Genomic DNA, 9,473 nt, shown 5'->3' on the forward strand with positions numbered 1-9,473 from the left:
GAGGGAGGAAAGCAGGTCTTTTATCCCCATTTTACAGATGAGGAAATTGAGGGACAGAGAAGTCAAGTGATTTGCTCGACATCACACTGAAGGCAAGTGACAGAGCTAGGATTAGAACCCAGGTACTCTGACTCCCAGGGCTCTTTCTACTAGGTCACTATGCCTCCCAATTAGATATGAAAGCTTCTTGAGGGCAGGAGAAATGGGTCTTGTCCCTATTAAACTTTCCCAAGTGCTCAGTACAGTGCCCAGACCTCGGTAGACATGCAATAACAACTACTGATGAATAAGATCAGCTCCTGGCCATCTTCTTCCCTCACTCCCTGATGGTGATTTGACCATGTGATTGAACCCCACAGAGAACTTGACTGGAACACACCGTTCAGACAATGAATCCATTCTCAGTGCTGATACGGTGGATCATGAAGTTTCTCCCCAGTGATTCAGAGGATTCGGCATCAGCGATAATAATTTGTTAACTAGTTAGGTGATTACCAAGTGCCAAGCACTGGACCAGAGTAGATACAAGATAATCACACTGGATACAATCTCCATCTCACATCGAGCTCATGTTCTAAAGCGAGCACAGGTACTGATTCCTGACTTTACAGATGAGAAAACTGAGATGCAGAAAAATTAAGTAACTTTTCCAAGGTCACACAGCAGACAAGTGGCAGAGCCTCAGTTAGAACCCAAGTCCTCTGACTCCCCAGCCCGTGCTCTTTTTTACTAGGCCACATGCTTCTCCAGGACTATTCCAGGATATCTGAACAGGGTCCTTAATTTTAAATGTCAGGGGAAAGTGATTCAGTGTGACAAAAGCTGCCCCCATTTTAGAGCCCTCCTCCATTTTAAAGCTGCAATGGAAACACCATTGAATTTAAAAGGAGCTGTTACTTCTAAGCAGAGTATAAGGTAACTGCATCTGCTGCCTACTTTACTGCCCAAGGTATCATTTAGGCTGAACTGAAACCTGAGACTGCCCTTGTCAGATAGGAGGTCATTTTGAACAACCGTTTCAGAAACTCGGAGGAGAAATGATAAGCCATAATAGCACAAAATGGCTTCAGCCCAGGTAGCTCAAGAAGAATCCAGAAGCAGCTGATCGTTTGGATGGAGGGACCCAGCTTCTATAGCATAACTGTGCTTTGCTGTTTTATAGGGGCAGAGTAACTGTCTGAGTCAGTTACCATCCCCTGGGACAGTTTGCTTTCTCCTAGGCATGTAGCAGGAGAGGAAACGTTCAGGAACAGGATTATCGGAGTTTCCTGGTGGTAATCGAACGCCTCAACAGATGGCCAAGAGACCAGAGGTTTAATCTACAGGAGGCCAATGTTTTTAACATAATGTGGGAAATTCAGGGAGAAAGCAGAGGAAAGATACTTCAAGTATTTGGAGAATCAATCAATTAATCTGTGGTATTTATTGAACACTTCTGATGTGCAGAGCCCTGTACTAAGTGTTTGGGAGAGTACAGTGCAGCAGAATTAGCAGGCACTTTCCCTGACCATAACAAGTTTACAGTCCAGAGGGGGAATAAACTGGAGATTATGACCCACAGCACTTATGTACATATATGTAATTTTATTTATTTATACTGATGTCTGTTTATTTGTATTGATGTCTGTCTCCCCCCTCCCCACCTTTAGACTGTGAGCTCATTGTGGGCAGGGATTGTCACTCTTTATTTCTTTATTGTACTTTCCCAAGCACTTATTACAGTGTTCTGCACACAGTAAGCGCTCATTAAATATGATTGAATGAATGAATGAATGAATTAACTGGGATAGGAGCCCATTCTTTTGAGAACTGCTTAGTACAGTGTTCAGCACACAGTAATAATAATAATAATAATAATGATGTTGGCATTTGTTAAGCGCTTACTATGTGCAAAGCACTGTTCTAAGCGCTGCGGGGGGATACAAAGTGATCAGGTTGTCCCATGTGGGGCTCACGGTCTTAATCCCCATTTTACAGATGAGGGAACTGAGGCTCAGAGAAGTGAAGTAACTTGCCCAAGGTCACACAGCAGACATGTGGTGGAGCCAGGATTCGAATCCATGACCTCCGACTCCAAAGCCCGGGCTCTTTCCACTGAGCCACGCTGCTTTTCAGTACAGCTGGTGCCCAGGAGATGCTATCGCCCGACTGATTCTGACTCGCCTGCCGTCCCCAGGTGGTCAGTACAGAGTCCCGGCGGACTTCGGCATGGCTGGGCCAGCCCTGGCAATGCCCTGCGTCCCCACCTGGGCAGGCGGAGGCCGTAAACACTCAATAAATACCACAGCTGGATTGATTGAGGAACAAATGGGTAATGAATGGTACTGATGCTGAATGGAAACTGATGGTCTGACTGCAGAGGGGACCCATGGGCTTGAGGCTTTTTAGGTGCTATTTATTATCATTAATTGTGTTTATTGAGCACTTACTAAGTGCAAATCACTGTACTAAGCGCTTGGGAGAGTACAGTATAACATCAGACACATTCCCTGCCCACAATGAGCTCACAGTTTATTTCTGATACTGCCATCAACTTCCTCTCTATTGTTCGACTCATTCCTCTCTGGACTTTGATTTTCTCATCTGTGTAATCCAGGCATTAAGAACACTTCCCTGTCCATTGCAATGTTGAGAGTGTGGTTCGGTATCACCCTAGGGATTTGAGGACCTTGGGGTTAAGGGGCTAATCCAGTCTAGGATTGACTGTGAGCTCACTGTGGGCAGGGAACATGTCTACCAACTCCCAAACGCTTAGTACAGTGCACTGAACACAGTAAGTACTGAATAAATATTTATCATCTCTGAAACCATAGACACACCTTGTGGAAAGAGCATGGACCTGGGAGTAAGGGGACCTGGGTTTGGAACCCAGATATGCCATTTGCCATCTGTGTGACCTTGGGCAAGTCACTTAATTCCTCTGTGCCTCAGTTTCCTCTTCTGTAAAATGGGGATTCAATGCCTGTTTTCCCTCCCCCTTAGACTATGACCACCATGTAGGAAAGGAACTGCATCTGACATGATTGCACTGTATCTATCCCACCATCTAGTACAGTGCCTGGCACACAGTAAGTGCTTAATAAATACCATAAAAAATGATGATTCTAATGCCAGATACCCAGTGCTCAGAGAATCTGGAAAAATGTGATATGCCTAATGCAAGTGTCCTGGAGAGACACAGAAAAGGTTTCCTGTGATTCTTGAGATTCTGTGTGGCCTGGTAAAAAGAGTTCAGACCTGTGAGTCAGAGAACCTGGGTTCTAATCCCAACTTTACCACTTGTCTGCTGTGTGACCTTGGGTAAGTCACTTCACTTCCCTGTGCTGAATTTCCCTCATCTGACCAAATGGGGAGTCAACACCGTTCTCCTTCCTACTTAGATGGTGAGCCCTATGGGAGATACCTTGTATGTATCCCAGGGCTTAATATGGTGCTTGGCACATAGTAAACACTTACCAAATGCAAGTATTATTATTTTGTTGATGTGGAATGGACACAAAGGGGGAAATGATTCAGGGTAGGATGAGTCAAACCCAGTCTTACTGGTACATCTGGTAAGTGATGAGGTTGTCTTGGCAAGAATTGTGTTCAAGAAATTACCTGGTGAATCTTAAAACTCCTTAGCTGACTGACTTTCTCAACACTGCTGTATTATATGTGTCTGATTTATTTATCTTAGCTGTTGCCTCAATAAATCAATGAATCATATTCACTGAGTGCTTACTGTGTGCAGAGCATTATGCTAAGCGCTTGGGAAAGTACAGTATAACAAAGTTGGTAGATACAGTCCCCATCTTACAATCTAGAGGAGAGCTTAATTACACTTTAGGTCAAAATCTTCTGCAGCAGTAGCATTAACCTCTACTGTTCTAGAAAAAAAAACTTATTAAGCTTAAATTTTATTTTTAGGGTGGTGAACTGTTGAAGAGTCTTTCTGGTATTCCTACCCAGAGACCATGCCTGTAATCAGAGTCTGAACAGGTTACTCAGCTTCCACCTGCTTGGGATGAGTCTTTAGCCTCTGGGCATCTCTTCCCGTCCCTGGATTTTATTTTTTTATAAGAATCCCAGTAGGTAGGGGAAGGAGGTTGGAGTGACGGGAGGGAGCCTCTACACACTAAAAAAAGCCCTGTAAGTGCTGCTAGTAGGAAATCCTTCTGTGATTTGCTAAGAGCCTTCATTTCTGCAGCCCTTATTGGACTGACCCAGGGTGACTGCCCTGCCTGGCTTTGGTTCTGCCCCTGAAGTAATCACTGAAAAACACCATTGAACAGACCCATGGTCATAGGTGATGTTTCAAAGCTCTGCAGGCCTTGATGCCAAGCTGGCAGGGTTTGAAACCCCACACCGGCTCTCCCCGCAGCACTGTTTCATTCATTCATTCAGTCATATTTATTAAGCGCTTATTGCTTGCAGAGCACTATACTAAGCACTTAACTGATGACACTTCATCCCATTCTGCCTTCCACCACTATGGAGGGAAAAAGAACAGCACCTGCAGCCTGAGGCCTAGATAAAACCCTAGGACTCTAAGCCATGAGGAGCCTGAAATTCTCCTCCTCCAGCTGTAGCATCCTGCTGATTTTCATTTTTATTTTGTGTATTTGTCTTTGTCTTTTATGCTATTTTAGTGTTGTATTATGTCATCACACTTGATGTGCCTATCTCCAGTCCCCTCTCCGTCCCTCTAATTTTAGATTGGGAGCTCCTTGAAGACAAGGAACCATGTCCAAGACCCACCTGTATCTTCTTTCTTAGTTCTTATCGTGGTGCTCTGCACAAAGTAAGCATTTAAAAATATTACTACTACAACAACTACTGTGGAAAATTCTATGGATATCAGGCATTTGGTTCCCACTCTAGACTGTAAGCTCATTATGGACAGGGACCGTGTCCACCAACTCTGTTTTATTGTCCTCTCCCAAGCACTTATTCAGTGCTCTGCACACAGTAAGCACTCAGTAAATACCTTTGATTTATTTATTCATTCATTCATTCAATCGTATTTATTGAGCGCTTACTGTGTGCAGAGCACTGTACTAAGCGCTTGGGAAATACAAGTTGGCAATATATAAAGACGGTCCCTACCCAACAGTGGGCTCACAGTCTAGAAGGGGGAGACAGAGAACAAAACAAAACACTGATTTTCAGATAAGAAAAGAAAGTATTTTCCATTGGCTGACACCTGACAAATACAATAATGATGGTATTTACTAAGCACTTACTGTGTTCTAAGCTCTGGAGATCATCAGATCAGATACAATCCCTGTCCCACACAGGGCTCACAGTCTAAGAGACAGGGAACAGGCATTTTGCAGATGGGTAAACAGAGGCACAGAGGAGCTAAGTGACTTGCCCAAGGTCATGCAGCAAATAGCAGAGCAGAGACTAGAACACAAGCCTTCAGACTTCTATTTCTATGCTCTTTTTATTGTCTTGCTTCCTCTCCTATGGTCAGTCCTTATTTGGCAAATGATGGGCAGTCACTGGGCACCTTTCAGGCAAAGATGATAAAGGAAAAGGAAAGGGGGCAAGTATGAGCTTCAGCCCATACTTTGCTGCCATATCATTTTTCTACAAAACTGTTCAGTCCATGTTTCCCTACTCCTCAAGGGCCTCCTTTGGCAACCCATCCACCTCTGCATCAAATAGAAACTCCTCTCCATAGGCTTGGAAGCAGTCAATCACCTTGCCCCCTCCTACCTTACCTCTCTGATTTCCTACTACAGCCCAGCTTGAGAATTTAGTTCCTCTAATGCTAATCTATTCACTGTTCTTACATCTAGTTTATCTCTTCACCGACCCCTAGCCCACATCCTGCCTCGGGCCTGGAACTGCCTCCCTTTTCATATCTGACAGATGTTCACTCTCCCCATCTTCAAAGTCTTATTAAAAGCACATCTCCTCCAAGAGGCCTTCCCTGACTAAGCCTTCATTTCCTCTTCTCCCCTGACTAAGCCCACATTTCTTCTTCCACTCCTTTCTGAATCACCCTTGCACTAGGATTTGCACACTTTATTCATCCCTTCCTCAGCCCCAATGAACTTATTTACATATCTGTAATTTAATCTATTTATTTAGATTAACATCTGTCTTCCCCTCTAGACTGTAAATTTGTGGACGGGGATGTGTCTGCTAACTCTGTTATATTGTACTCTCCCAAACACTTAGTGCAATACTCTGCACATGTAAGTGCTCAATACATCTGATTGATTGATTAAGTACCCCAAAATCTCTGCCTTCAAGATCAAAAAGATATTCCATATTTAAAAAATGTTGGAACATTTAGCTTTCTAATGAGTCATGAAGCTGGATGCCAATGCCAATCAAAGTATCTGTGTCCAAATATCTCTCCTCATCTGAGGGAAAACATAAAGCTTCCCTATGACCCATTAGTACACAGAATAATAATAATAATGATGGCATTTATTAAGCGCTTACTATGTGCAAGGCACTGGGAAGGTTACAAGATGATCAGGTTGTCCCACAGGGGGCTCACAGTCTTAATCCCCATTTTACAGATGAGGTAACTGAGGCACAGAGAAGTTAAGTGACTTGCCCAAAGTCACACAGCTGACAATTGGCTGATGGCCTTAGAGAACACCATACTCCTCTATTCCGATCTGGGAGTTACAGATCTAGGTTATGTTACATATAGGTTACATGCTCATCAGGATGCACGTAGAGGTTTGTGGCCTAGTGGCAAGAACACGGGCCTGGGAGTCAGAGGACATGGGTTCTAATCCCACCTATGCCATGTGTCTGCTGTGTGATCTTGGGCAAATCACTTAACTTCTCTCTGATTCAGTTTCCTCATCTGTAAAATGGGGATTAATCCTACCCGCTCCTACTTAGACTGTGAGTCCCGTGTGGAACAGGGGCTGTGTTCAACCTGATTAACTTGTATCTACACAATGCTTTGAACAGGGCTTGAAATACGGTAAGCACTTAACAAGTACCAAAACTACTATCATTGTTATTTGCTGAATGTGTCACCCGGTGGACCCTGACCTCCTTCCTTGTTCCAGAGCCACTGTGTCCTCCTTCCAGCCCCGGTCAATACAGTGCCACTTCTGAGCAGAGGGACTTGGCAGCAGACGTTGAGGAGAAGGAAAGTTTAAAATTAAAATACCTAAGAAGTTGCAGTGTGGTCTAGTGGAAATAACACAGGCCTAGAAGTCAGAGGTTGTGGATTCTAATCCTTACTCTGTCATGTCTGCTGTGTGACCTTGGGCAAATCACTTAACTTCTCTGGAGACCAGAATGCCAACCTTTGGTGTGAACCGCAATGGGTTTCCAATGTTTCCTGCAGAAAGTTGGGAAGTGGCATTAAATAGAAGATTGGTACAACAGTACAGAATGAGTCTTTGGACATTCTACACCCAGCCCGCACCCTCCGCTCCTCTGCTGCTAATCTCCTCACCGTGCCTCGTTCCCGCCTGTCCTGCCGTTGACCCCCGGCCCACGTCATCCCAATGGCCTGGAATGCCCTCCCTCCGCACATCCGCCAACCTAGCTCTCTTCCTCCCTTCAAAGCCCTATTGAGAGCTCACCTCCTCCAGGAGGCCTTCCCAGACTGAGCCCCCTCCTTCCTCTCCCCCTCCTCCCCCTCTCCGTCCCCCCCGCCTTACCTCCTTCCCTTCCCCACAGCACCTGCATATATATGTATATATGTTTGTACGTACTTATTACTCTATTTATTATTTTACTTATACATATCTATTCTATTTATTTTATTTTGTTAATATGTTTTGTTTTGTTCTCTGTCTCCCCCTTCTAGACTGTGAGCCCACTGTTGGGTAGGGACTGTCTCTATATGTTGCCAACTTGTAGTTCCCAAGTGCTTAATACAGTGCTCTGCTTACAGTAAGCACTCAATAAATACGATTGATTGATTGATTGGACCTCAGTTACCTCATCTGTAAAATGGGGATTAAGACTGTGAGCCCCATGAGGGACAGGGACTGTGTTTAACTTGATTACCTTGTATCTACCCCAGTGCTTAAAACAGCATTTGGTACATAATAAGCACTTAACAAATACCACAGTTACTATTATTAATAGTATGCCATGCCTCATCAATACTAAAGAGGGGACAGACTAGCTGAAAAAGGGATGATCTGGAATAAAAACAGGCAAATGGCTGTAAGCTCCTTGTGGGCAAGGAATGTGTCCATCAGCCCCACTGTATTGTTCTCTCACATGCTCCGAGCACAGTGCTCAGCACATTGTAAGCACTCTGTAAATACCATTGCTTGTCATAAAAGAAGAAAATATCCCTTTGTGACCCCTAAAGCTTTGCCATTCTCTGGCTCTTTTCATCTAGAGGGCCTACATTAATTTTCTGGCACTCATTAATTGAGCTTCACAAAATCATTGAGCAAAGTGAGGCCTTTTTACCTTCCCAGACTGTCTCAATGACTTGTTCAAATCCTCAAAAATAAGGTAACATACAGTAGACCGAGAGTCCTAATGACCAGCCCCTTTTCAGAAAATAAGACCACACATTTATAATTTTACTCAGGACTGAGAATTTCCAATATTGTAAATAGTTTGGCTTGTACTATTTTTAAGCCCATTGATGTTACTAGTTTTGAAACCCCTGCTAAAAAGAAAGGTGTGGGGAATAAAGATGAGTGTGGGGAAAATGTTCAGAGAGGCATTAAAGAGCATTCGCCTACCTATTCTATGCTCAGAGTTTAATGTGATCCAGATTTTGGCAAACAAACTGAAGGTAGACTAGAATCCAAAGAGCTGATGTCAGTGAATGCAAAATTAGCACAGATTCTGGGACATTTATTTGTTCTGCTTTCCTGAACGTGGACAAGAGGGCAGCAAGAATTTGCTCTCAATTCCTGCTTGAATTAACCTGATACACCCAAACCATCACTGTTTATTTTGAAAGGGAAAGAATCAAAGGCCTGGGCTGCCAGAATCCGATTCTCTAATTCCATTCCAGTCTTTTCTGGTGATTCCTTTTTTCACATATACATTTTTCAGTCATTTGTTCCTCAGACCCCCCAAAATGAGTCATGAAATCATTCATACCCAGGATTCACTTTCTGAATCCACTTGAAGTGTCAATCTCCTTAAAGGCAGGAGATACCCTCGTTGAAACAAGGTCATTAACCCTTAGGATGAAGGACAGGGTTGTCTCTAAAATGTAATGAAAAAAAATCGAAACCAGGGAGTGACAAACACACTGATATTCCCGAAACATTACCTCCTCCCCATTTACTGGAAATTAATCCCTGCCATCCAACTTAAAATAGAAACTTCTGCCATAGGATTCAAACTCCCTGGAGGAAACAGAACCGTAGTCTGTATATCTGCTGGTGCCTTAGCGGTAACAGCGAAAGGGAAAACAATAAGCCTGATTAAAGAGCTGGAAGAAGTGTGGTTGAAAATTTAAAGTAAATCAAAAGTATGCAGTAGCTGCGGGAAGAACTCATATTTGACTTTATTAGCTCCCA

This window comes from Tachyglossus aculeatus, chromosome 5, assembly GCF_015852505.1.
Source record: "Tachyglossus aculeatus isolate mTacAcu1 chromosome 5, mTacAcu1.pri, whole genome shotgun sequence".
Taxonomy (NCBI): Eukaryota; Metazoa; Chordata; class Mammalia; order Monotremata; family Tachyglossidae; genus Tachyglossus; species Tachyglossus aculeatus.